Genomic DNA, 27,763 nt, shown 5'->3' with positions numbered 1-27,763 from the left:
AAAAAATTACATTGTAATGCCTATTACACGTCACCCACACATTACTTATTATACCACTTGCCATAATGTCCATTACACATTATGCCAGAGCTTGAAAATACATTTTTCTAAATAGGGACATCACGGACAGTGCGCGCCGACAGAGCACGTCAAAATTTACACCGTAATGCCTATTACAGACCATCTCTCGTCACCAAGTTTACACCATAATGCCTATTACAGACCATCTCTCGTCACCAAGTTTACAAATTTACACCGTAATGCCTATTACAGACCATCTCTCGTCACCAAGTCCTGGCATTTCAAATCTCGCACCGCCTCACGAGCTAAGAGGACCTCTCTCCTGCTGAGGCACTTAGACCAGGGGGCTGGGTGGATTCTCCACAGATAATTTGTCACCTGCTCACTTTTAAGGGATTCAATCCAGACCGGTGATAGTTTCTGTTTGCAGGCGCCTTGCTGCTTCCTGCCATCTGGTCCTGTTCCAATCCGCCTGTAGTTGCCTTCAGTCGGTAGTTGGACCATCTACAGTATATTTTTTGGACTCCCTACTTCATGTCTGTACCCTGGTAAAACGTAAGTGCTCCACTCTTGGAGCCCAGGTGTTTACTTTAAATTCTGACTAGCAGGTTATTGGGATCCATTTGTTTCTTTCTTTACTGTATGTTTCATGAGGGTGCTCTAAGCGGTTCAGCATATGCCGCAGGTTGTGTGCTCAAAGGTGGCGCTTACCCCAGAGGGGTTATTTCTTATTTGAGTACTTGTTGTACTTTTTGTGTTGTTTGCTGTGCTTATTTGTTGTTTGGTATTGTGCTCTTGTTTGGCATCTTTTGTTTGCGACTAGGTTGCCTGTCCTGTTAGATGCTCCCCCTCCCGAGTTTTGGAACAGGAGCCGTTATTTAGTGTCTGTTCCTAGTCAGGCCCTAATTAGTTAGTTTCACCTTTTTATTGTTCCTGAGGGTTTCCAGTAACTTGTTCCATCTTAAGACCTGGTGGCACTGGAGCTGGGGTGTACCAAATTCACACCTTCAACCATGGCTATTATAGCACCTGCAGATGGTCAGATGGTTGCCTCAGTTAGATTAACAGAGGCAAAGATAGATGTTAATAGCATCAATGACAATGCCTAAGATACAGTACTTGCACTAACACACACATGCACAAAGATCTACATACAGTACTGTACACACCTAGACACACACACACACCTAATCACAAACACATCACAGTATATCAGTAAATATCAAATTGCTATAGCCCTTTACTCCTGTTACGCAAATGCGCAGAACATGTCCCAAGCATGTGCACTACGCAGTCCTCTCGGCATCAGAGCTTTACCCAAACCATCAGGTTTGGATGGTTTGGTACAATTCTAAATAAGACCCATAGTTCTATGGCAGTTGCCATTTCTATAAACGATAAGCAGTCTCAGTGCCCGGTTCAGCATTCGGCGCAGAAGTGTAAAAATCTCAATCAGGCGATTTTCACACTTCTGTGTAGGGGCACAGGGAAGGATGCATTGTACATTGTTTGACAGTGGTGAGCATCAAGTGAGCGGCGATGCAACATTAAGGGGTAGTGAGCTAGAAAACGCAACGGTGTCCGGACCATTTTCGTGATGTCACACGCAGCCGCAAAAAGAAAAATGTTGGCAGTACGTCTGCCTTCACAACTGGGCTGCAAAGGAAGGTACCGACCTTAACCTCTGTGATCGTAGCCATTTCTGTGATGCAATCGCATTTAAAATTTGCAATGCAGGGTGGGCCATTTCATGCTTGGCGGCTTTGCTCTGTGCTAGGCAGCCCAGGACTGCAACTGCTATTGAATTGGCCCCTCAATGCAGAGCCTTCAAGGCATCAAAGGACAGTGCCTAGCAACAGGTGTTGGGTTAATCAAAGCATACTCTATGTGATTACTTCCACAATCCACTGATAACTGGTGGATCAGGACAATAATTGCATAATGTATGCTTGTGATCGATACACAATAATCGAACGGTCAGGCATGAACAATCCTCCAACATGCCTGACTGATACGATCATCGCTTCCCATATGTACTAAGCCCAGGACACTGGGGCTTCGATGTAGAGGATAACGCCAGCAAGAACATAAGTCCCCCTTTTTTTCTTCTTTCTTTGAATAAGTATAATAACACAGGAGCAGGGAGAATACAGATGACATATGTTATTTTGTAAACAGTTGCAAATGTTTCCTGAAATGTAATTAATGGGAGAACACGATGCAGAAATAGAATTAGTCACCAGCCAGAGTATTGTTGTGACAGAGGTGTAAATAACATTCCTTAAACTTCTCGGTACCGTGACTCAGGCAGTAAGTACAGAAATGTGCTAGAAATCTAATTATGTGCATCTCTATGCAGGAAATACAGTACAGTGCAGGGCTGAACCCAAAAATACATTTTGCCCTTAAAATATGCGAAAAACAGCTTCTTCCACATATTTAAAGACAGAATTAATAAGATCTTAAAGGCACTATCAAAAAAGGAAAGCAGACTCACAAGGAAGGGGTATGGTTACACAATAGTACCCCCAATTCAAATGACACCACACAGTAGCACAATCGTATTCACATTACACTGCATTTAGTCCCCCTGATTCATATTACACCACATATTGGTGCCTCTTATTCATGTTATGATGCACAGTAGTGCCCCTTATTCACATTACATCACTAATTAGTAGTGTACATAATGCAAACATCTAGAAATATGGTAATGGGCGGTCCCAGATCCAGACAATGAAGAAGGGCTAAGCCGTACAGCGAGAAAGGGGTGTGGCCTAATGGAAAGGAGGCATGTCATCACAAAAAGGGGCATGGTATTACACATTAGACCACACACCATAATGCCCATTACACATTTTAGCAAACTCCATAATACCCATTACAAAAAAAGCCACACGCTGTAATGACAATTACACATAATGTCACAAACCGTAATGCCAATTAAACATAATGCTACACACTGTAATGCCCCTTACACATAATGCCAACACCGTAATACCAGTTAAACATAATACCAACACCGTAATACCAATAAAACATAATGCAACACACTGTAATTCCAATTACACATAATGTCACAAACCACAATGCCCATAACACATAATACTACACACAATAATGCCTATTACATATTATATCACATAACTGCCACATACCTACATGCTCATTATCAGAGGTATATTGCTCGTTGCCAGTGGTTGCATACTTCTTGCTAGGGGTCTCATTATTTTTGCCGTGGGGAATTACATTCTCGTTGCCCAGGGGGGGATTTACATGCTCATTGCTGGGGGAAGGGGGGGGGGGGGTGTTACATGCTTGTTGCACCAGTCTAGGATGAAAAAACCCTCTCCGCAGCAATGCTGGCTGCTGCGGCTGCACAAAAGACCAAGAAGAAGGAGAAGATAGGTCAGGACTTGAAGCAGAAGACCCTAGCAGGGGCACATGCCGCACAGCACAGCCAGCCACACAAGTAGACGGCCGAGTTGAGGGCCACAGGGGTCACAGCTATTATAGGTGGCCGGGGGCACGGAACCACAAAATAAGTAGGGAAACTCAGTCTGCAGCGGCTTTCAGCGTCCGGGTCTCTCAGCGCCCAGCTCCCCCCTTCTTAAGGTGGCGGCCCTGGCCAGGCCAAGTACATACCGGCCCGGAGAGCATGATGTGGCACCAGAGGCGTAACTAGATATTCGTAGGCCCCATAGCAAAAGTTTGTAAGGGCCCCCTATTTAGTAACTGATGGTGATAAATGTATGCAAAACATATTAGTTTGACAGCAAAGATGGGCCCCCTTCAGCTCTGGGCCCCATAGCAGCTGCACCCCCTGCACCTATGGTAGTTACGCCCCTGTGTGGCACCCTGACCCAGCCCGCCACTGGCTCCGTCCCCCGTCGCTATCTTTCTTCATTCAATACTCCCGCGAGCCAGGAGCTCACGGCAGGCAGCCAATCAGGAGCGGCATTAGTGGTATTGGTGGCCGCTCCTGATTGGCTGCCCGACCGCAAGCTCCTATTGGCTCGCAGTCCATGGGTATCGGGAACGAAGGCGAGCTGCTAGTTTGCAATGCATTAGTTAGCCGTTGATTATACAGCCGGGCAGCGTGCAGCCCTTTTCTGCCTGGCTGTCATTTCTTTTTAAATTGCAGCGGCCTGCGGTCTAATGGGTGGTCCAGTGCACCCCCGGACCACCCCCTAGATTCGCCTATAATCAGTTGGTCTCCAAAAGTGCAGAAATTCACAATAAATAAGAATATTTTCTCTTGAATTTACCATTCTACCATCCAGACCTGGAAGCTATACGCGGTTCTCCAAGTAACAGGATGCCTTTGCAGCCTGACCATACTGGGATGTGAAGTTCACTGTGAAAAAAAAATAAAGTTTTTGCTTTTTTTTTTAAACAGCCCAGTTTTTTATTGAAAAAAAATAGACATGCAAAAAAATTCTGAATTTATTTTAATGTATTTATCAAAAGTTGGAAAGAAGTTTTCTGGTCAGATTAAAAAGTTGGTTAGATGTGTGGGGCAGAGTTTTAGTTGGACGGTTGGTCAGTTGGATGGTAGGAGTTATAATGCTGGCCACACATCAGACCAACTTTCTTCCAACCATCTAACTAGTTGGTTGGATGGAATAAAGTTGGTACTGGATAAGAGCAAATGTAGTTTGTAATTCTCATTTGTTTCCCAAATAGGAAAATGGAAAAACAACTGTCACTCAGACAATGTACTGTAATTGGACCTATTTTATTTAAACAATTTCACTGAAAGTTTTTGTCCATTCTCCTGAGTTTGTGAGCAAATTGCTTATTGGCATTTGCCCCCATACAGTACCAGATCTTCAGTCCAACCAACCAACTAGTTGGATGGTTGGAGGAAAGTTGGTCTGATGTGTGGCCAGTATAAGGGGCTGGTGTATGGCTAACCTTGGTGGCTTACAAGCCAAGGCTCGATGTAAGAGGGATAAACCTGTTTAGAAGTTTCTTGATATCGCATCAAAGTAAAATTCTTTGATTTTTAGCGCAATACCTAGCTCTAGCCATTCGCTCCATCCAATCATTTCTCTCCCTTTCGTCCGCAGGCGAGGGGATGTGTTTGAGAACATCCTAAAAGTCTATATTTACACAGTGTCGGCAACGTTCCTAATGTTGACATAAAGTACTGACAATAGAAGTCAGCACCTTTGTCTCCCACCTTCTCAGACGGTCTCAATCTGCCTCGCTCTCTTTTTCCGCCTTTCCGTCTCCCTCTGAGCCCCCTCTCAGTCTCTTGCTCTCTGCTCTCCTCTGTCATTGCCGGGTGCTGGTGAGCAGGCTCCGATCAATGCTGTGATTAATAGAACTGGTCATACCCTGCTCACGCACAGCTTTCACGCCTTGTGATTAAACATTGATCATATTCTGCCCAAGATGCTGAAATCCTCCAGGTGTCAGATGGGACTGGGGTCCATCAAGTCTCAAGGGCAACTGGAGAATCAATCGGTGGCTGAGGCAGAGTGACAAATGTCTCTTGTATCACAAACATCTGTGTCCTCTTTTCACAACAATTTGGTCCATGTCACATTGATGTAATGAAGTTCATTGTGTCACTGTGCATTACAGGCTAAGCGGGCGATTTCTCCTCATTGTACAGAGTGGCATCAGCATATGGATCACAGAGCGTTGCTCCACCTGTCACTCGCTGTCCTCTGGCAAACTGACAAAGCGCTGTCTATATTCTATTTCCAATTCAATCCGTCACTGATATATACCTGCTGGCGCTGACATCTCCTCACACCGCAGTCACTTCCCATCAGCGTCTGCAAAGCTCTCTACATACTTCATGATATGAGTCCTATGGATACAGTCCATGCTCAGTGGTAACAGCGCACAGCCACACAGACACAGTCCATTCTTCCTTATGTATATTCATTCATACTCCATAATACATACCTCCCAACTGTCCCGCTTTTCACAGGATGGGCCCATCTTGTTTTGGGACTGTCCCATGTCCTGCCCAGGGCTGGCGGTGTCTCACGGTGGGAGCGGCATTTGGTAGTCCGTCCCCCCCACCGCCCCAGTGGTGGCTCCAGAGGAGCTAGTCCAAAATTCATGTAGGGGGAACCCACTGCCTGCCAGTGAGTCAGTTTGGAATGTCAGTTGGTGACAGTGGGTGTGGCTCCCTTTATTAAATTTTGAACTTTGCTGCACCCGCCACTGGTTGTCACGGTCAAACAGTTGACACAAGTAAAATGTCGACATGGCAATGCTCCACACATGAAAAGGTAAACATATTTTTTATTGGGTTATGTTTAATTTTTGGGACTTTTTCATACCTTACTAACCACGTGGACTCCAAATGGGAAGGGTACGTGAGATTATGTGGTACACTAATTGGGGGTCCACGTCCTCATGTGTCAACATTGACACAATAAAAGTGAAAATCCATGTTGACCTTTACATGTGTCAACCTGTCCCGAGTCACTTTTCCGGCGTCGACCTTGTGTATTTCAACCTTTTAAGGTTGACCTAAATATTACCAACCCGCTATACCACACCCATGACATTTACCACAAATATTCTCAGTTCATAAAAAAACAGTACAGATGGAGCCCCTCTTGTCTTCACCCGGCGCTCACCAGAACGTCCCCGCTGGCGAGGACTGGCAGAGAAGGACTCCATCAGACTGGGACGCACTGGGCGGCGGGACCCTGCCGTCTCCGCTTCAGGGAGACGGACAGGGTTGGGGGGAGGGGGTTTTCGGGGCGGTGATGGTAGATTGCGGTGGGGAGCTGCGGGGGGGGGGGGGGGTGGCAGTACATTTATGCAGTGTCCATGTTGACATAGACAATAAAAAATTGTAAAACTCATGTCGGCCTAATTCATGTCGACCATGTCGACCTAAAGCTTGTGTCGACCTTCTCTCAATGTTGACCTAAGGTATGTTGGCCATTCTTAGATGTCGACCTAGTAAATGTTGACCTAGACATTGTCTACCATTGATGCCGTAACAACATCATAGTTACACAGAAAGACATCACATTCAGGGCCTGATTCTTGTTCATCTGGAACAGGGTGAATTTGGCCCCGTTCCGATGTTTGGGGGCCTGGGCATGCGCAGGCGCGTATTTGGCGTCTATGTGCAGACCGCAACAATGAATGGCTTTGGCGATTTCATTGCAGGGAAGGAGGGCGTCCCCATGAAAACGTAGGGCATTCCCATGGGTACGCGGGTGGGCCGATGCATGCCGGTGCATGGGTACGCGGGTGGACCGATGCATGCCGGTGCATGGGTACGCGGGTGGACCGATGCACCCGTCTTCGTTGCAGCGCTCGTAAATAAATGTCACTTTTCACTGACTTGCATTACACATCCCCTCCTATGTTACCTAGGGGAATCGGCGGTGGCGGGGGGACAGGCGGCGGCTCAGGCGCTCGGTAACCTGTGATGTTCGCAGTTTGCCAAGCCAAGCTGAATCAGGCCCTCAGTGTGGGATTGCATTCAGGCGTTTGGCAAAACAAAGAAAATCCAGGCTTGTATCTCAGGAGCTTCTTGTTCTGCAGAACTGCACGCTCCGCTGCAAAACTCCATTTGGGTGAGACCTCATTGCTAATCTCCGGCTGATGTATGGGAGTGAGGAGAAATATGATTTGGATGGTTGGACCCTGTAATCTTGTGTCTGATGTACAGAAAAGAAGTTACGTTTGGGCTAATGGGGGATCTGGTTACAGATCATGAGATTGTGTTCTGTGTCTGGGATTGCATCTCATAATAATGCAGACGAAGTGTTTACCATATATATTACATCTGTGCAGTTCGGTTCTTTAGAGACCTGAACCCACACAAATGTCGAGGATCTCCGGACTGAACCGAGTCCTGGTTTAGAGTTTCCTGTGGCTCAGAATTCGATGTATATTTCCAGGGGTGAGAATCAATGTCTAGGTCGGCTCCCAGGGTCAGCGCTCACACGCTCCAGGGGGGGGGGTGTTTTGCCGGGCGAAGCGGCGCAGGGGGGGGGGGTGTGCCGGGCGATGCGGCGCAGGTGGGGGGGGGAGGGATGGAGAGAGAGTTACCACTCACCTCCATACAATCCAGCATTCAGGACCCAGGCTGTTGCAGCTGTCGCTCCACACGGGGAGGGGGATGGGGGATGCGGCGACCGCTCACTTCCATACCATTCAGGGGGGACCTGCTGCAACTTCCACCCTCCAGTGGCGACACCAAAAGGTCGATTGACATGCATAAGGCCGAATTTGACAAAAGGTTGACACAAGCAAAAGGTTGACGAATTAAAAGTTCGACAACTATGTTTCCGGTATTCAGACTTGCAGATTAACTAAGATGGGAGTTCTATTGAAGATGGGATGTTGCCCATAGCAACCAATCAGATTCTACTCCTTATTTATTTCATACTTTAGTAAGTTTAATTTATATAGCGCACTTTCTCCAACAGGACTAAAGGCTTCACTGTCCTCCCAGAATGTCCGGGAGGCTCCTGAAAATTTATTTCCCCCTCCCGGCCCCTGTGGAAGGTGGGCACGTCTCCTGCATGCTTCCCAGAGCCCCTGCACCCCCCTCCTCGCAATATCAGAATTTGCGGCTTTCCGGGGAGGGGCTAAAATGACGCAAAGTGAGTCAATGCGCATCATTTTAGCTCCGCCCCCTCTTTGCGGACCCACAAATCGCAGAATTGTGTTGAATGGGGCGGGGCTTGTTGACATCTGCCCCTCTCCCTGTCATTTGGGTCTCTTCTCCCGGACTTTCTCTTGTGTTAACCTCTTGACCATGCATGTTGACCTTTTTCATGTGTCGGCCTTTTGACTGTTGACCAGTAGTGGTCGTCCTGTTGACTGTCGACCTAATGATCCAAGCCAGTCCTAGGCTTTTAGTATTCTGTATAAGACTATAAGGCATGGACAATCAAGTCTGGTGGTCCCCGGCTATAGGAATGTCAGGCTAAAGCAGATACACGTTCCTTCATAGCTTCCACCATGTGATATGTGCCGCATATCATCTCACCCAGATGTCTCTAAACAGAACCTGCAAAACTGGCCGCAACGTCCCCACTGCAAGGAAATGAAAGCAGATCGTAGATTTCTTGTACTTGTGCTTCATTCATAACTGATATCATCTCTATTACTGCCCATAACTGCACAACACTCAATGCCATTGGGCCACTACTGATGCACCAGAAAACGTTAGGGCCAGCACCTGTTTGGCACATCGGGGCCCAACTCATCCCTTCCCTGGGAAGCCTCCTGCTGCTGGCTATGCCTTAAAAAAACGGACACATCAATTGGAAGGAGCTCCAATGCCGGAACCAAATATATGCCTAAAGTCAAAGTCATCCAGATGTACAGTCATTTTGAAATCACCTACAGATCAAGGAATCATCATTAGTTTCAAATGAGAAGTTTTGGCTTTTCTAATATTTGTGGTTCCCCCAATCAATTGCTTATACCAGAGCTAGATCAACCAAGGCTGTAGCATGGTGGCGGGTGGCAAGCGGGAGCAAGTGAGCCAATAGAGTACATGGCTGAACTTGGCGGTGTGACCAATCAGTGACTCATAGCTAAGAGGTAGATGTATGAAGTGGTGATAAGGGAGAAGTGAGCCAGAGGAGAAGTGGAGCTTGGCAACCAATCAGATTTGAAGTAACAACTATAATTTGCATATTATAAAATTATATTGGTTGCCAGGGGCCACCTCGACACATACCCAAGAGGAAAGGCTGCTACCCAGAATGGAGAGTGCCGCCCAACATCATTATGAGGTTCATTTACTAAAGCTTCTAAAAATGAAGAGGTGATGTTGCCCATAGCAACAATCAGATTCATTTTCTAGGAATAAATAGAGAAAAAGATGGACAGAATCTGATTGGTTCATACTTGCCTAGCTTAAGTGTCTCCTCTCCGGGATTCTCCTCTTTGCAGCTTTTCCTGGGCGGAGCTTGCTGTCATTAAGCCCCCCCCCCCCCCCCCATTCCTGTAAATGCATTGATTTGCAGCTCTTCGGAGAGGGGGTGGTACTTAATGATGCCATTTGATTTAGCCCCTCCCCAAAGAGGGAGCAGGTGTTGGGTGAATGCATGGGCTCTGCGAAATGCTGGAGTCTTGCCCACCCTTCCGGGGGAGGGGGGTGGGATGGGGGGCAGGAGGGGGACCCGATTTACATGACCAGTCTGCAGGACCCTACCGGCCATTCCAAGAGGGTAGGTAAGTTAGGGTAGGGTAGGTATGTTGCCATAGCAAGTGATGTTGCTATGGCAACATCACTTCTTTTCGTTTTTAAAAACGTTAGTAAATTTATCCCCTAAGACTTGGCCTAACAGGAATTGATTTAAAAGAAAGGATTTTCAAGAATAAACTTTCAAAAGAACTGTAACACACCTAAAATCCCAGTCAGAGCTAACGTTAGGATTCACCGATATTCACAGTCACGCAGACAGGATACGTGAACTGTCCAGGAGTTCATCAGTAATGAAGATATTTCTATTTTAGTTATTATAATATGACGAGATATTTTCTTGCACACAGCAGACTACTTAGTAACCCTGTTCAAGGGCAAAGAATTCAGTCTCCCCTCTGCCGGAAGTGGCTGATAACAGGCAAACAGTAGCTTGCATTCAGTTGCATTGAAAAGACTCTATAAGGGAAAATATCTCAAGGTCTCTGTTTCATGGTATGAGACCTTTCACATATTCTGTAACTCTGTAATCTTTTTGTCTTATTAAAGTATGGCAAAATATCTAGATATTATTAGCAGAAGGTGAACTTTTACAAGTAACATATTTCTATGATGCCGTTGTCTGAGCATCATATACCAAATTGAAAGTCTGGCCAGTAGATTTGCAGAAAAATGTTGGCATTGTAATTGGTTCCTTTGTTTTGGATCAAAACTTCTGCCTGCCATGTACAAAGAATCACCATTGTGCTCTGGAAAATGTGACAGTTGGTGAACCTGCATAGGAAACGTGACTTGCTGGTTGGTTTGGAAATTGTCAGTTATTTGCAGCAGGTTTTTTTTTTCAAAGGGAGTGAAATGATCCACCCAGAAAACCTTTGCCCAGTTGAAACCGGACACATTAGGTAGTTTTTTATTATTTACTAAATATATCTTAAGCCCTGTACACATACTTCGATTTGCTTTAGATTAGATGTTAAGCCCTGTACACATGCATCTATTTTTCCAAATTTTCAATTCGATTTTGCTTATAGAAGCAAAATGAAATCGAATCCTAAACGAAATCGAATGGTTTTTGTGTCACTTTTGATCTACATTCGAGTGGATACGCGCTACCGTTTTCACAAAATCGAACAGAAAAATCTACTGTGCAGCCAAGGAAATATCGAATTCGATCTAGTAAATCGAATGTGTACAATGTACCATGAATGTATATCAAATTCGATATCTAATGCAAAAGTACAGATCTAATGCCAAATGGAATGGAAAGATCTGATAGAACATCGAATCAAAAGCAAATCGATGTGTATGTACATACTGTAGCTTTATAATTCCATAGGCTCAGTTTATGATTTTGGTTCTTATTTGACAAAACCACCCTCACACGTTTTGGTTTTGGATCTGTATTTTGTATTTTTGTACCTGTATGTGTCGATGACAGGTGTCCACCTGAGATTTTATTGATTCCCATCAAATATTAATAATTACACAAGTATTTAATATTATTTACAGTTGTTTCTAATTCAGACCTCATGCACCTGATAAGATTAGCGCAAAATCCACCCACTGTATCCTTTCCATGTATTGCAAAACTTGATACCAAGATTTTCCATATTATTTAGGTGTGCATACCTCCCAACTTTGTGTAATCAGCCGGCGGGACGCTGCTGCGCGCCAAAATTTTCGGGGGTGGGGGTGTGGCCTAATTCAGGGGCGTGGCCTATACTCGCGGCTCTCCCGCGAGGCCACGCCCCCATTTTGCCGCTATGGGGGCATGACCCAGAGGCTCTGTGAGCCTCTAGCCATGCCCCCAGCCCCCTGGCTACGGCGCACAGCGTTTATTCCCCGCTGTTTAGCAGCTGACGGGGGGGACTCCCAACAGCCCCCCCACACCGCGGGACACTGCCGCCTGCGGGTGGGACAGCGGGACAGGCCCTGATAATCGGGACTGTCCCGCTAAAATCGGGACTGTTGGGAGGTATGGGTGTGTGTGTGCACAAGGAATTTGCTGCTATATTGTATATTTGGATATATCTTTTTAAAGCCAACGGACATTGAAATAATATTATAATGTGTGTTAATAGATTCAGCGCTTGATTTTGAGTTTGTTTTTCTACCATTCATACTAGTAGCCTAAAGCTTAAGGGGCCTACACACGGGGAGATGTTGCTGAGCGATCTGAGCAATTGATATCTCTCAGCACACAGCGATGTGCCTGCAATGAGTGCTGAGCGATCTGTCAGGGCCAGTATTCTCCGGTGATAACACTGGCCCTGACTGGCGATTAATTAGATTTATCCAACATACTGGATCTTAATCATCACTATCGCTGTGGCCCCTACACAAAGGCCCTGATTCTAGTTGAATCGGATGGATGCGTATATCAGGCACCGAGTGTTCTTAGCCCCGCCTACTGTACGGATCGCTCACACCGTACGAATGCAGTAAGACGACGAGCGAATGGACCGCAAGTGGATTTTTCATGCGAACACCTCCCCCATCTGTGGGAACCTCCCCCAATCTCCGATGGTCGCCGGCCATCGAATGCTGGACCGAGTGGTCAGGCAGCACCGAGTACTCCAGACCACTCAGTGCGAAAGCAGGGATATGGGCGGGCAGCTGGCATCCGGCTATGTCAGCTGTCCGCCCCCCACACGCGCATCACAGCCGCATTACCATATGTATACCCAGCATTTTCATGGGAACGCCCATGAAACGTGGGGCGTATGCATATGGTAATGAGCTCAAACATCCCTTCACGCCCTTCTCCACCCCCTGCTTGGATGGTTCCGACTGATCGTTTTCTGCACAGAACTCACGCCGTGTTCGGACGTGCGAGGCATTCACACATGCACAGAAACACCTCTGCACATGCGCAAACACCAACCATAGGCTGTCCGACCGCACACGCAGCCGTCCGACTCAATCAGAATAAGGGCCAAAGAGCAATGTTGGGGCATTTTCTACACAATCTAGTAAGATCTAGTAAGTTCTTCATGCAGAGAAGGGACAAGGGCAAATTAGGATTTAGGGGGTGCCCCCCATTTTGATGCTGTGGGGACATGGCCCAGAGGCTCTGTGAGCCTCTAGCCATGCCCCCAGCCCCTCTAACTGCGGGACACTGCCGGCCACGAGAGTAGGGTGACCAACTCATCCCTTTTATCCGGGACACATATTAATTACACAGGTTCTGTGGCTGGCTTTCACCTGGTTTTAAACTGCCACACCTCAAGACTCCATTTCACCTGGTTTTAAACTGCCACAGAACCTGTGTAATTAATGTGTCCCGGATTAAAGGCATGAGTTTTGTCACCCTACACGGGAGGGACGCGGGACTGTCCCCGAAAACCAGGACGTTCCCGGGTCAGGATGGTTGGGAGGTATGCTGTACTATTACCTTCCATCACTAAATCAGACCCTTAGATTCCTGCTGCAGCTCTAGAGGCACAAGTGGGCTTACCATCTGCACATAAATTGGGCGCGAGGGGAGTAAGACGCAAGCGTTCAGGCTGCCTTTGAGAGGAGAGTTCTATCCAATACTTGATTGAAAGGCGGACAATTGAGAATCCATTACCTCAGCACACCACGGCCGCCCCCCTTTCTTATTTATTACTCAGAGCCCCTGTTAAATACCTTCTTCAGGCAGCTTGTTTTCAATCACAGCGCTGTGTTCCGGCTGGCTTTACGGGGCGCAGCCATGCAAATATGTTAAATGTGCACAGGTCTGTCAGAAAATACATTAATGGGGTTGATGGAGCAAGTCTGTAGCATTAAATCAGGGCCCGGGTGCCTTTGCAGGCAAAGATTCAGTATCTATATTGGGAAACGTACTAATTGATTAGCAATAAATTAAAGGGCACAGTGTGTAAATCTCAGGCTTGGATGAAAGGGGATGCGGACATTTCCAATGTGCGCGCTGTTATTTATGGTGCATGTTAGTGAGATGTAATCAGTCGCTGAATGTGATGTCGGCCCGCGTCATCGGGCTAGCAGCATTGCTGCATCCTTACAACACTATTCCCTCCTGTTTAGAAAATGTGATTATTGTTATTAACAGCAGTCCTGGATTATACACCAGGCAACCTACAGGAATACCTCGGACAGTGCTGTAGCCGGGACTAAGTATAAACCGGACCCGGACAAGACCCCGGTACGCCGGACTGGACATCAAACTGTGCATTCTGGTCTATGACCATCCCTACCAGGAATTGCGGGTCTATCGGGAGGGGACAGGGGTAATATGCTGTGACAAGCCTGGTTTGTCGTTAGGACTTCTAATTGGCTATGGGTCACAGAGGCACTTGGCGTGTCACCTTTTACCCCCATCTCCATTGATGCGTTAGTGGTTGGTATGTTTCTGTGTTAAGATGGTTCTTTGTTGTGCTGGTCAAAGTCTGAGTTGTGTTAGATTCCTTACTACACTGTGTATAACTGCTGAGCATTTGGGTTGGCTCGTGGTGCACTGTGATGACAACGATTTGAATAACGTAATGCCAACACTTGACATGGAGTGAATTAAACATCCACATCTGCGTGTCACACTGAGATGCATGTGACTCGGAGAGCCAATAAGGACATAGGTCTGGCTGTGGTGACTGATTGATAATAGCAGGAAGGGGAGGAGATTTCCTCTTCTTCCTGCAGAATTCCCCGCCCTCCCTTCCCTGTTACTTATCGAGGGTGTTAATCGAGTTAGCTGATAGGCGGGAAAGAACGGCAGATTTAATCAATTAGCTCACACCACGTGTTTTGTGGGCGTTTTTATGGCTTGTTTGCGGTGCACTCACCTCTCATTGGCTTAGGCCTTTTCGTTGTATCACCCGTGTCGGGGACAGCGTCCCCACCCGGCTGGGTGGGTAGTCAATGTGTTGGGTAGAGTTGGATACCGCCTGTGTTTTGAGTTAGGCCAGTTACGTCAGAATTGGGGTGGAGTTACATTTGTAGCCGCTCTTTCTTGGCCACCATTAATTAATTAAATTAATTCAAATAATCAAATTAGCTTAAAAGTTGCTACAAATAAATCAGTTAACAATTTCTGCCAAACCTATGTCTCCGAGTCTTTATTTCAGGTTTAGTTATGTTAAGTTAAGTTCACATATGTTATGACATGCTTAAGGTACACATGAGATGTTGGGATGTTTATAGCAGGACGTTTACTTTGATTCTTCAAATCAGTGTGTATTCAATTGTAATGAAGGATTGGTGGATTCAGGTGGTCATTTTATGGATGAGTCTGAGGGGCTTAGTGCAGTGGAACTTTGATGGCTTTGAATTTTGTGAAGTGCTTTGCATGCAGCTTATGTTGTTTTAGGGAGGGTGCCTTATGTATTAAAGTAAGCCCTGCCACATGTTGGTCGCATCTTTGATGAGATTTTGGAAGACTTTTACCAATTTTTTTTCCATTTTGATGAATTCTGATTTTGTATCCCAGAGTTTTTTTGGGGGAGGTTTCACCTTCTTGTTTCCACCCCTGTTGATGTATTAGTGGTTGGTACTGTATGGTTCTATCTTGGGATAGTTCTACTGTATGTTGTGTGTTGTCCTGAAGTCTGGGTTAGGGTCCTTCCTGTGTGGCTTCTGAGCATTGGGATAACTTTGATTCTTTAGATCAGGATGGATTTTTATTGAAAGGAGGGATTGTTGGCCTTAGGTGGTGACTTTATGGAGATTGTTTGAGGGGCTCAGTGCTATGATGCAGTTAGAAAAGAAAATGATTCCTTATGTTTTTATTAGTTTTGCTGAATGTTGGATGCGTGATTTGGCATAAACATCCACCTTATGATCACGTACAGCTGTATCGGCCAATAGTGCGCATGTGAGTAAGGTAGGTATGTGTAGGTATCTTTTATCAGAGATGGGGTTTCTGTGTGAGGGGGGTGGTTTGCTGGTGGTGAGTCGCGGTTAACCATGCAAAGGTGGATATGCCATAAGAACCCTACCTGAGTAGTGCAGGATCAGAAGTCTCATATTGAATTTTGCAGTCACATAACCATTGGAACCTGTAGGAGCCGTCAGGAGAAGATAACTCCCCGGTGGACCACCAGTGATGATATGTTGACATATTGCAACATGTCAACATTTCATAACTGTTTATATGACCATGCTGACAGTCTTCTGTCTTATGATGAATGTCAACATTGTGACTTTCGACATTACAGACCCAACCCCTTGGACAACTGTGACCTGTGGGCCTGATTCAGAACTTTTCTCACATGCGGAGGAGAAATCATTCGACCATCGAATTATTCCTGCAGCCTTTGGTCTGAAAAGTACTTTTCAGATGGCCGCTGATCTCCGACTTTCAGACGGTCGCCCACGTTGTATGATGTCAACCCACGCAGGCATCAACACGCCTGGGCTCCCAAGGGGAATGCTCTGCATTTTAATGGGGATAACCATAAAACGCTGGGTGTTCCCCTGCTGCCCTCTGCCTACCCCCATTCTGGAGCGAATGATAGGTGGCTTAACATTTAATGAGAACGGTGGAGGTTTTTCTGGTCCACACACAATGCCCCCACCGCTCGCACAAGCGCCCGATCAGCCGCCCGCTCCCCCCTCGCTCGCCAAGCTCCCCACACATCTGCGAATGGTGGTTTTGCATAAACATCCGTTCGCAGCCTTGGGTGCTGGGGCCAAATCATTCGATGGTCTCCGACCATCGAATGATTTGGAATGAGCACGCAAAACTAAGACACTCTCTGGTGTCTTAGCTTTGCGTGCTTCCTGTACAGGAAGTGGACGGGCAGCTCACATCCGGTGACGTCAGCTGCCCGCCCCCGGCAGCCGCATTACAGCCTAATTTCCATGAAAACGGCCAGCGTTTTTATGGGAACACCCATGAAAGGCTGCATGTTGCCATGGGCGCAGCCTGTCGCCGCTGCCGCCGCATTCCCCCGCCCGCACTAGCAGTTCACCATGCCTGCCACCATGCCTGCAATGTGCGTTCGCATGCGCAGAAGAAAAACATTGCTCCCCCATGCGAAAGCACTGGGGAGCGTGTGAACCAGAATAATCTCCTGTGTGTAGATAAAAGATAACTGGTACTGCGCAATTCCACCCAGATGGAGAGTTTGAAATTGTACACGGAAATGACCTGGCGATGCAGCAAATAATGAAATAGCACGCTTTTTATAAAAATAAAAAAAAGGTTTTACCATTTTATAAGCATTAAAACCGGTAAGCTGTATATTATGCGCTTTGGTTATTTAAAAAGCACACACACAAAATGCCATTAAATCAGTATAATGTTTACTTTCATTGCCGCTGTAGGAGCGTCCGGAATTTTCCTGCACATTTCAAAACCATCTGCAAAGCAGACGCGAGGTGTTCACGCTTGTCTTAGCAGAAATAACATTTGTGTTTGTGCTTTTCATCCCTATGCTGACCCCCTGTTCTCAGATACATCAGAATCTGCAGTGACTGCAAGTGCTTAACCCTGCTACACACTGTCATTTTCTCCCTCTTTCTCTCTACGCTAAATATATACACAATGCTTGAATACATAGTGGGGCCTGGAACCGACTGCAATGTAATTTTACGGTGCAGATAGCCAAGAAATAATGTTACACGGGGTGGAGAGAGCTAGTCTGTGACAGCGCGCCTCTCTCCAATGTCTTAGTGGAAACACTGTGACCTTGACAAGGTCAAGTGTAGAACTAGAGAGGTCTGGAGCAGCTTCTAGGAAATTGATGATTTTTTTTTGTCCATTTTATAGTCCCTGCTCGGCTTTCAGTCTCTCTCGCAGTTCTGACAACCTAATATAGCAGAAATCACAGCTGCGGACAGTTGCATGCAGCCTTGATACTCTTTGTGCCTGATTCAGACCGTTTGCTAAGCTATGTATATTCTCAGCCTAAGGAGCAGGTAAACTCCACACACCACCCTGCTGAATGCCCCCTCCCGGGGGGGGGGGGGAGGGAATAATCGAATGATTATTCCACTGTTTGCTAAGAAAAGTCAGCCTGAACTGATTTTTCCTGCGCCCACCATCCACCCAATACAGGGCAGGTAGCGGACATTGTGTAATGTCAGCCCCCCCCAAGCAGGCAAATACACGCCTGTGCTCGCACCCAGTGTTTCCATTGGGGCACCCATCATGTTTGTGGGCCACTATCGTTTTGGAACACTATAAAAAACATTCCTGCAGACCTCTAGGGTATCATGCAATAGGTCTGTGGGTAGGGTGACCAACTCATCCCTTTAATCCGGGACACATATTAATTACACAGGTTCTGTGGCTGGCTTTCACCTGGTTTTAAACTGCCACACCTCAAGACTCCATTTCACCTGGTTTTAAACTGCCACAGAACCTGTGTAATTAATATGTGTCCCGGATTAAAGGGATGAGTTGGTCACCCTAGATGTGGGTGTAGTCAGATCACAGGCCTGTTGGGACAGATATGCAAGCATTAGGCTTGTACCCACAATTAAAACCACCTGGCCATCAGGACCAAGTCACTTGCACCACCTACTGTTAAGCCTGGCCACTAGGCCCAAGTCAGAAATAGAGTGCCCCTCATAAGTAAATCTAGGCATCGGGCCCAGAAAATGGCACTAGGCCAAGATCAATACACAACCCTACTGGATACTCTGGGCATCATTCCCAGTTCATTGTGTTCTTCCTCTTTCACAAATTAAGAAAACCAAAAGCAAAACAAAACAAAGCCTTTTGACATAAAGCCCTAATAAAATAAATTATCTGGCCAGCTCTATGTAGTGGGTCATTTAAAGGAACAGCATCCTAATTGCTGTGGTTACTGTTATGCTATGTACAGGGCCATTTCTAGGGGCAAGCAAGATGTGCAGACACACAAGATGCTCCAAGTAGTTTGGCGAGTCCTGGGCCATTATTTCAATCCCGGGATTGAAAAATTCCGTTCCCAGGATTCCTGGAATACCTGGGATTGAGGCCCCCTATATATATATGAATTAATTTAAATATATTGCACCCACCCCTCTAACTTACTTACGTGGGCTGGGTAATGGGTCGGTGTAGCGGCGGAGAGGTCCAGTGGGCAGTACAGTGGCTGGGAGAGTCGCGATGGCCGGTGGTCGGTGTGGCAGCTGAGAGGTGCGCCGGGTGGTGCGGTGGCTGTAGAGATGTGGTGGATCCGGTGGCCGGTGCGGTGGTGGCGGCGAGGTGTGGCGGCCAGTGGGAGTGGAACGGTGGTGGGAGAAGGGTGGTGCGGTGGCTGACTGTACAGCAAGACCTATGACATTACGTAATGCTGTGCAGAGCTGCACAGCCGGGGACGGGAGCAGCAGGACAGTGTCTGAGTTAGACTGTGCATGTGCAGGGTATTTCCGTAATCCCAGGATTGGAAGCTTTAATGCCGGGATTCAAATCCTGGCAATTTTAAGGCCAAATCCCAGGATTCTGCCTATCCTGGGATTGGCCACCCTAACGCCAACCCTTGCTGCTATTGGCCACCAGAATAGATGAACTAATTTATATAATAATTCTATTGTGTAGATACTGCCCAACTATGTATTAGAAATGTAACTATTAGATAAGGTTACACACCATGTTTATTTTAATATACTGTACATTCAGTGCATTAGGCCAGTCATTTGAGGCTCACTCACAATTCTTTGGGTAGTCCCCTGGACCCATGTAAGAGTAGGGCCTTCTCACAGCTTAATGAAGTGGGCAGTGTGGGGAGATGAATTACAGGTCGGTGTGAGAGGACGGGGCTAGAATCATGCTGTTGTAGAGCCCCCCATGGAGTACATTAACCACTTTGATTATACAATCTATTCTCAAAGCAATGGACTGTTAGTTTGAAAATCCCTGCTCTAGTTTCATCTCCATTTTGGGCTTTTCCCAGTGATTAGAAACCAAATGTAGCAAGTACTGTATATAGCTGCTGTTGGGACTGTTGTGAGGTATGCCTTACCTGCACCTCATGTCACCTGTCTGTATCCCCCTCCCTCTAGATTGTATGCTCCTATCATAAAATAACTGTATATTGCTAAGATGGGAGTTCTACTGAAGATGGGATGTTGCATTGCAACCAACCAAATTATATCTATTATCTTCTAGAAGGTGTTAAATAAATGAGAAGTAGAATCTCAGTACAGAGTGCAGTTGGGTCAAGGTGACCTCAATGAGAACCTCTGAGTTTGCATTGTCCTTTTTTCTGTCCTCCTCTCTTCTGGGCAGGAGATGGAAGTACCCTGGTGTAGGGTTGAGGTTTCCCAACTGGTACACTCATACTCAGTGGCGTAACTATGCCTCCGCAGCCCCCGCCGTGGCGGGGAGGCGCAGAGTAACTATGGGCGCCGGGGGGGGGGGGGGGGGGGCTGCGGGGCTATAGTTACCTGCTGCGCTGCTGTCTACTCTGCCCGGCCACATCTGCGGTGACTGTCCCGTCACTCGCTCCCGGTGCCGGCTCCTGCTGATAATAAAAACTGACACTTAGAAAATGGCTGCCCCCAAATTGCAGACAATTTTGGCAGCCTTTTTCTAAGAGTCACTTTTCATTATCAGCAGGAGCCGGCGCCGGGAGAGACTGGACGGGACAGTGACCGCAGATGCAGCCGGGCACTCTGTCAGGTATGGGCAGGGGAGGGGAGGGAGAGGGGGGCGCTGAAAAAAGTGCGGCGGGGGGGGGCGCAAATTATATAGTTACGCCCAGGGCTATTTTTGTGCAGGCTCCAGCAGGAACTGAGGCCCTTATTCTAGTTCACTCTTTCAGACAAAATATTTCTTAAATGGACAAAACCATGTGCACTGCAGGTGAGGCAGGTGTTACTTGTGCAGAGATAATTCGATTTGGGTGGGGTTTTACACCTGCCTCACCTGCAGTGCACATGGTTTTGTCCATCTAAGAAATATTTTGTCAGAAAGAGTGAACTAGAATAAGGGCCTCAGTTCCTGCTGGAGCCTGCACAAAAATAGCCCTGGTTACGCCACTGCTCATACTAGTACTCATAGGTGAAAATAGGAGGATCCGTGATGATGTCGCTTAATCTCATATTTCGTATTTTAGAGAGTACTGGACCAGTAGGCATTGTGGTTGACTCAGAAGTAGGATGGTACTGTATTTACACATTGGGCTGTATTCAATGCGGCCGGCGTGGGGGTTAAACAGCGAAGATCTCTGAGGGCCAAACCGAGAACTGGGTGCAAATACATTTTACAGAACATCATGAGTTCTCTAAATTTACGCCTTTAAGAAGAGTAAACTGAGGAGTATTTTAGGAGAAAATGTTAATGTTATTTTCACTAATGAAATGGATGGCTCTGAAGTTTGTGTTTAGACTTTCAAGAGGATTTACTAAGCAGCTGGTTTGATGCGTTTCGCAGAACGCGGCACATCGGGTGCATCTCTAACAACTTAAGGAAGAGCCGTCTGTGTGATGTATGGTGATGTGCAAAGTCCCAAAGGCTAAACTGTCAGCAACAGGCAGAATGGATAAGATATGGTTCTGACAAGCAATATAGATCACACTGTGCGCACGACAACATTGTGCTATTAATTCATTATTTAAGTAATAATTTACTTATATTAAGGAGCCAACATTGGTTTAATTTATTAACCACTTCGCTGCAGAGTATTTTCTGCAGGAGTGTTGAGCTTACTTGATCAAGTCACGCAAACTAGCCCCTCCCCTTGCGCCAGGTCACGGGCTACTTGGCTGCGATAAGATGCTTTTTATTTTAAATGTGCTCTTTATTTTGGCGCACTAAACTAATGGAAGCAAGTTTTGGTAGCATAGACAGACATCGGGATATGTGTGTGCTACATAAATAACTGGTAATTAATAACGGCTGGGGGGGGGGGGTGTCTGAGTACCCAGACCCCCCACCCCCTTTCGCCTCCCAGACAATAGAGTGAAAGCAAGCATGATATAACAATGCCCAGCCCCCTTGCATCAAATTGTCACAATTTGTGGGTCACTGGGGAGGGGGTGGAGCCAATATGACGAGATTCAATTCGATTTTAGTGGACCAAAATTAGGTCACCGTGTAGAGCCAGAGGGGGTGTGGCCATGTGAACAAAGGCCTGTTACCATGCACCCAGCAAACGGAATAGGGAGGGACTAGAGTAGTTGCTGTGCCTCACTGACAGAGGAGATACAGGTTCTTGGTGGTCCGTAGCTGCGTAAAAGAACAACCAAACAATGCAACACCATTAATATACTTAAAGTACAATTGTAATGTTGCTGGCACACTATTTTCGATATAAAAATTGCAGACTCATTGCAGTCTCATTGCCCCGAGCTCACCTCTCTCCATATCTGTCTGCCCCCATCCACAGCAGTCTCATCGTTCCTTAAACTGTATTTTCTCCATAGCTATCTCTGCCCCCATCCACAGAATTCTCATTGTTCCCTGAACCATATTTTCTCCATGGCTATCTCTGCCCCCATCCACAGAATTCTCATTGTTCCCTGAACCATATTTTCTCCATAGCTATCTCTGCCCCCATCCACAGAATTCTCATTGTTCCCTGAACCATATTTTCTCCATAGCTATCTCTGCCCCCATCCACAGAATTCTCATTGTTCCCTGAACCATATTTTCTCCATGGCTATCTCTGCCCCCATCCACAGAAGACTTATTGCCCACTGATTCCCTTATTAAACCATATCTCTCTATTCCTTATTATAACCACATTGCCCTTCATATCTTTGCCCCATCTACCCTATCAGTCATATTGCCCGCTGACAGTGGCGTAGCTAAGTTTTGGACGCCCCCCCGCCGTTGGGGGGGGCGCCCCCCCCCGCCGCCCCGCCAAGCACCCCCTCCCCCCACCACCCATGCAAACCCCCCCAATCCCCCGCAGCCTTACCTATTGCGCTGGTCCTGGCGGCTCCGTTCTTCTGCTGAGGACCACCACAAAATGGCCGCCCCCATACAGCAGACAGTTTCAGAGAACAGTGTGCTATATGGGGGCGGCCATTTTGTGGTGGTCCTCAGCAGAAGAATGGAGCCGCCGGGACCAGTGAGATAGGTAAGTCTGCGGGGGATTGGGGGGGGGGGGGTGTAACTATAGCACCGCAGCCCCCGGCGCCCCCACATGCACAGCGCCCCCCCGCGGTGGTGGGGGCTGCGGTGCTATAGTTACGCCGCTGCCCGCTGAGCTCCATATTTCTGTGTTTCCCCTTCCATCATAGCAGTCTCATTGCCCTTTGGGACACCCTCTCTCCATGAAGGCTATTTGTGATCCCTTATGGGTCTGTCTGAGGAAATGCTACTTCTGCATGTTCTTTTGTAACAGGCTATGCATTATTTGGGGCCTGATGGAGCCACCTACTAAACAGCAAAAATCTAACAACAGGTTTTCAGAATTTGCTTATGGGAACCAATGTCATTTTCAGATCATGTTGCTTCCTGAAGCAAGGCACAGATTTTGTGCCTTGGTGCCCCCCCCCCCCCCCCCCCCCCTTGAATCCGCTACTGCTGTGTAGTTAAAATTGCAAAAGTAATACATGGGGGCCTAATTCAGAACTGTTCGCAGGACAAGTTTGTTCTCAAAATGGGCAAAACCATGTGCACTGCAGGTGGGGTAGATGTAACGTGCAGAGTGACTTAGATTTGGGTGAGTTATTTTGTTTCTGTACAGGGTAAATACTGACTGCTTTATTTTTAAAACACAAGTTAGAATTCAGTTTCAACACACCCCACCCAAATGTAACTCTCTCTGCACGTGTTACTTCTGGCCCACCTGCAGTGCAGAATGGTTTTGCCCATTTTGCCGTTGCAGACTCAGAGGTCTAGTGATGGGGCCACATCTCAAAGGACAGCTGTCTTTTGCGTTAATAATCGCATATCTTAGTGCATGACTATTAACAATGTGGTATCCCGCGAAGGGTGGAGAGATGCACGCGCAAATTTTAGTGCATCTCCCCTTATGTCTTGTCTGTTCTGATGGCCTTAACTGAATGTATTAAGCTATAGGGTAGCATTTACTTCCCCTTAGAAACAGGATACGGTCATTGGGTCACCAGCATGATGGTCGACAGTCATTAGGTCGACACCATTAGGTCGACATGCATTTAGGTCAACATGAGTCTAGGTCAACATGCAGGAAGGTCGACATGAGTCTAGGTCAACATGGGCTAGGTCGACAGGGTCATTAGGTCGACAGGGTCATTAGGTCGACAGGATCATTAGGTCGACATGGGTTAGGTCGACATGGGTTAGGTCGACAGTCAAAAGGTCAGCATGGAGGTTTACACTTTTTTGTCACTATTCTGCCCATCTAGTTTGCCCCTTTTTTAACCATATTGTTACCTCAAACCATATTTTATCACTGTCTTAGCCTCTACCCCCTCTGATGGGAGGCTTTTCCACTTGTCCACTACCCTTCTGTGAAGGAATTGCATTCCATTTACTAAAACTTTTGTATCCTGCAACCAAGATCTTTTTCATTCAACCATTTTAGTATCCAATCCCATGATTTCAAGTTTATTTAGCAGTCTACGATATGGAACAGTGTCAAACGCCTTACTAAAGGCTAGATAACTTATATATATATATATATATATATGGCTCCTCCTTTATCTATTACTTTAGTCACCCAGTCAAAAAGTAAATTAGGTTTGTTTGACATGACCTCCCTTAGTAAATACAGGTTGTTTGGGATCCTGTAAATTTCTAGATTTGAGATAATCTACAACTGTTTCTTTTCAATTTCCCTACTACTGATGGGAGACTTATTGGTTGGTAGTTGTTTGCATCTTCTTTGCTTCCACTTTTGTGCAGTGGTGCAATGTTCTTCTACAATCCTCTGGCTTTTCTCCTGTAACTAGTGACTGAATAATTCTGTTAATGGTGCTGCCGGCGCCCCTTTATGTATCATTGGATGTACAGATGTAGCCTCTGGCATCCTTGGCCAGGGCTCGCCAGACCCTCCCACCTGGCGAGTGCTGGCGGACAGGGGCTACACTGAACGGGGACACGCATGCGTCTCACATGCACGCGCGTCCCAGTCTCTCTGTGGGGATGCTGCGTGTCCCTGCCCATCTCTGCTTCAGGGAGACGGGCAGGGTTAGGGGGGCGCTGGGGGTGGCGAGGGGTACCTGCGGCGATGGCAGGTGAGGTGGCGAGGACCGGAGACAGGCTCCGTTGCCAGGGGGCATGTGAGTGTCTCGTGCGCGTGCGCCCCCCTGGCGGGGATGGCGTGATGGCGAGGCTGGTGTTAGAAATGCCAGCCCTGCAAAATGGGACAAGCCCCATCTGTCTCCCATCTGGTCCCATTTATTTATCCAATTTTAGTTTTGAGAGTTCTGTTAGGACCTTCTCCTCAGTAAATGTACTTGTTTAATTTTCTGAATATCTTAGAAACTTAACTGTTGTCCCTTATTTTCTTTTTCAGTAGTGAATACCAAGCTGATAATAAACCCCACCTGGCAGTGGGCATCATATTCCCTGAGTTCACTAGTTAATAATGCCCAGATGGTGTCACTAAATTACCAACAATTATGCTTCACAATGAAAGAAATATAAAGGTTAAATTCAGTTTGAAGACTGTGCCCCTACAGCGACACCCAAGGCAACTTCACCTCATCTGCCTACCCGGCCATAAATGTGATGACCGCAACACTTTGCCTGTAACTGTGACAGGCAAGGTGGCCCCTCTCAGCTCCGGGCCCCAAAGCAGCCTCTATCCCTGCAGCGACGGTAGTTACGCCCATGTTTATATTCCCATTCTTCTAAATGTTTGGTATTTTAAGAAGATGACTAAAATAAGCCGAATCCTATCGAGAGCACAGACAGCATTTGTTCTACTTACAGGCTCTGACTCAGCCAAGACATAGTACACAGTTACATGACAGAGAGTCCCTGTGAAATGATGCACGAGATGAGTGACCTAATCCTAGGGCGATTCTCTCTCTCCTGCGCTTTTATGACAGGGCTGAGCAGTGAACGTTTGAGCGTATCATTTAGTGCCATCGCAAACCTCGGAGGTGATTACATTTAACTATGAGAGAGCACTTATCAAGCATTAAAGATGTCTGCTCCCCCCTTTCTATGGGACATAGTAGCAAACTAGAAATGTCTGATTCTGGTGCACAGCGTTAAAGTATAATATATTAATTAACCCTAGAAAAGCAATGAATTAATAATGCGCAGGCATCTGCGCTGTCTGTATTACATGTGTCGTTTGTGGGTATGGGAAACGTATTATCTCGTTATTCGGGAATGCACCAGGGATAGTGCTTTCTCACTGCCATGCGACGTAGAGGTGCAAAGTGCATTCCAATAGACTATCATACAGGAATAATGCTAGCTGTGAACTACATTCAGGACCTGCTGCAGAGTAGAAATGGTTGTATGAGCCTACAGTATGTACAGAAATAATAATAATTAATTAGTTTGTCATAAAAATTATTTCTGTCCACCCCATACCTCCCAACTGTCACGATTACAGCGGGACAGTCCCGATTTTCGGGTCCTGTCCCGCTGTCCCACCTCGCGGCAGGCATTGTCCCGCTGCGGGGGGTGGCAGTTGGGTGACCCCCCAATCTAATAGAATAGAAGCTGTGCGCATGCGCACAGCGTCTATTCTCGTATGAAAATGAGGCTGCGGCTAATTAGCATAAGCCGCGCCCTCATTTGCATACGCCCCACCCCCTTCCCCCCCGTGTCCCTATTTCATTTCATCACAAGTTGGGAGGTATGCACCCCTTTATCACATTTCAGTAATTTGGCTCCCCCCCCCAGGTAAAATCTGCCTCTTTACTCTGCCTAAGTGAAGCCAAATGCAGTCTGTGAGACTGTCTTGGCTTCGAATTACTGGCAGTGCCTTCCTATTGGAAGTCGGACCTGCCAGTCACTCAAGGCAGTCCCATTGGGAGGTGTTCCCTGCCTCCGGGATGCCTCTATGTGCTCAAATGTGTGGCAGCCCCAAAAACAGGTTCTGCGGTTGATACTGCACATGCACCAGACCAGGAAACCTGAATATGGCTTGGGCCGTGCATGCGCTGTATGTATTAAGTTACTGCGCATGTGCTGGCCTCGTGCAAGGGACCGGCAGCAGCAGGGAGCATAGCGGTGACAGCAGCAGCGGAGGGGGGGGGGGGGGGCATCGTGGCAGCCCCCTTTTTCCACAAGAGTAAGAACAGGCTTGCCTACCCTCCTGGAATGGCCGTGGGCCTCCCAAAAATCGGGTCCTTCTCCCGGTCTCCCGGGAAAGGTGGGCAAGTCTCCCACTTTCTGGTGATAGCCCCCGCTCCCCCTTGCCCGCTGGATTAATTACCGTAAATCACAGGTCCGCGGTGAGGGGCGGGGCTTAAATTATGTGATTGCAGCATTTCACATCATTTAAGCCCCGTCCCTCTCCGCAGCCCGCGACTCACAGCATTTTCCGGGGGCCAGGGCCAACCGATGTCAGCTTTGCCCCGACCCCTGACGAGTTGCCTCTCCAGGCTTCTCCCAGAGAGGTGAAATCTAAAGTAGGCAAGTTTGGGTAAGAGCCGCCACTGGGGTGCACTCTGCCCCAATAGCAACTTGAGCAACAATCCCCCCAAATCCACCAATGCCAAATCTCAGCCAGTAAACAGTGACAGTACAGATATACTGTATATCACACGTAAAGTAATGTATGCACTAGTCCAGTGGTAGCCAACTCCAGTCCT

Source organism: Crinia signifera, chromosome 9 (genome assembly GCF_055691185.1).
Source record: "Crinia signifera chromosome 9, ASM5569118v1, whole genome shotgun sequence".
NCBI lineage: Eukaryota > Metazoa > Chordata > Amphibia > Anura > Myobatrachidae > Crinia > Crinia signifera.
This window is presented reverse-complemented; position numbering follows the sequence as displayed.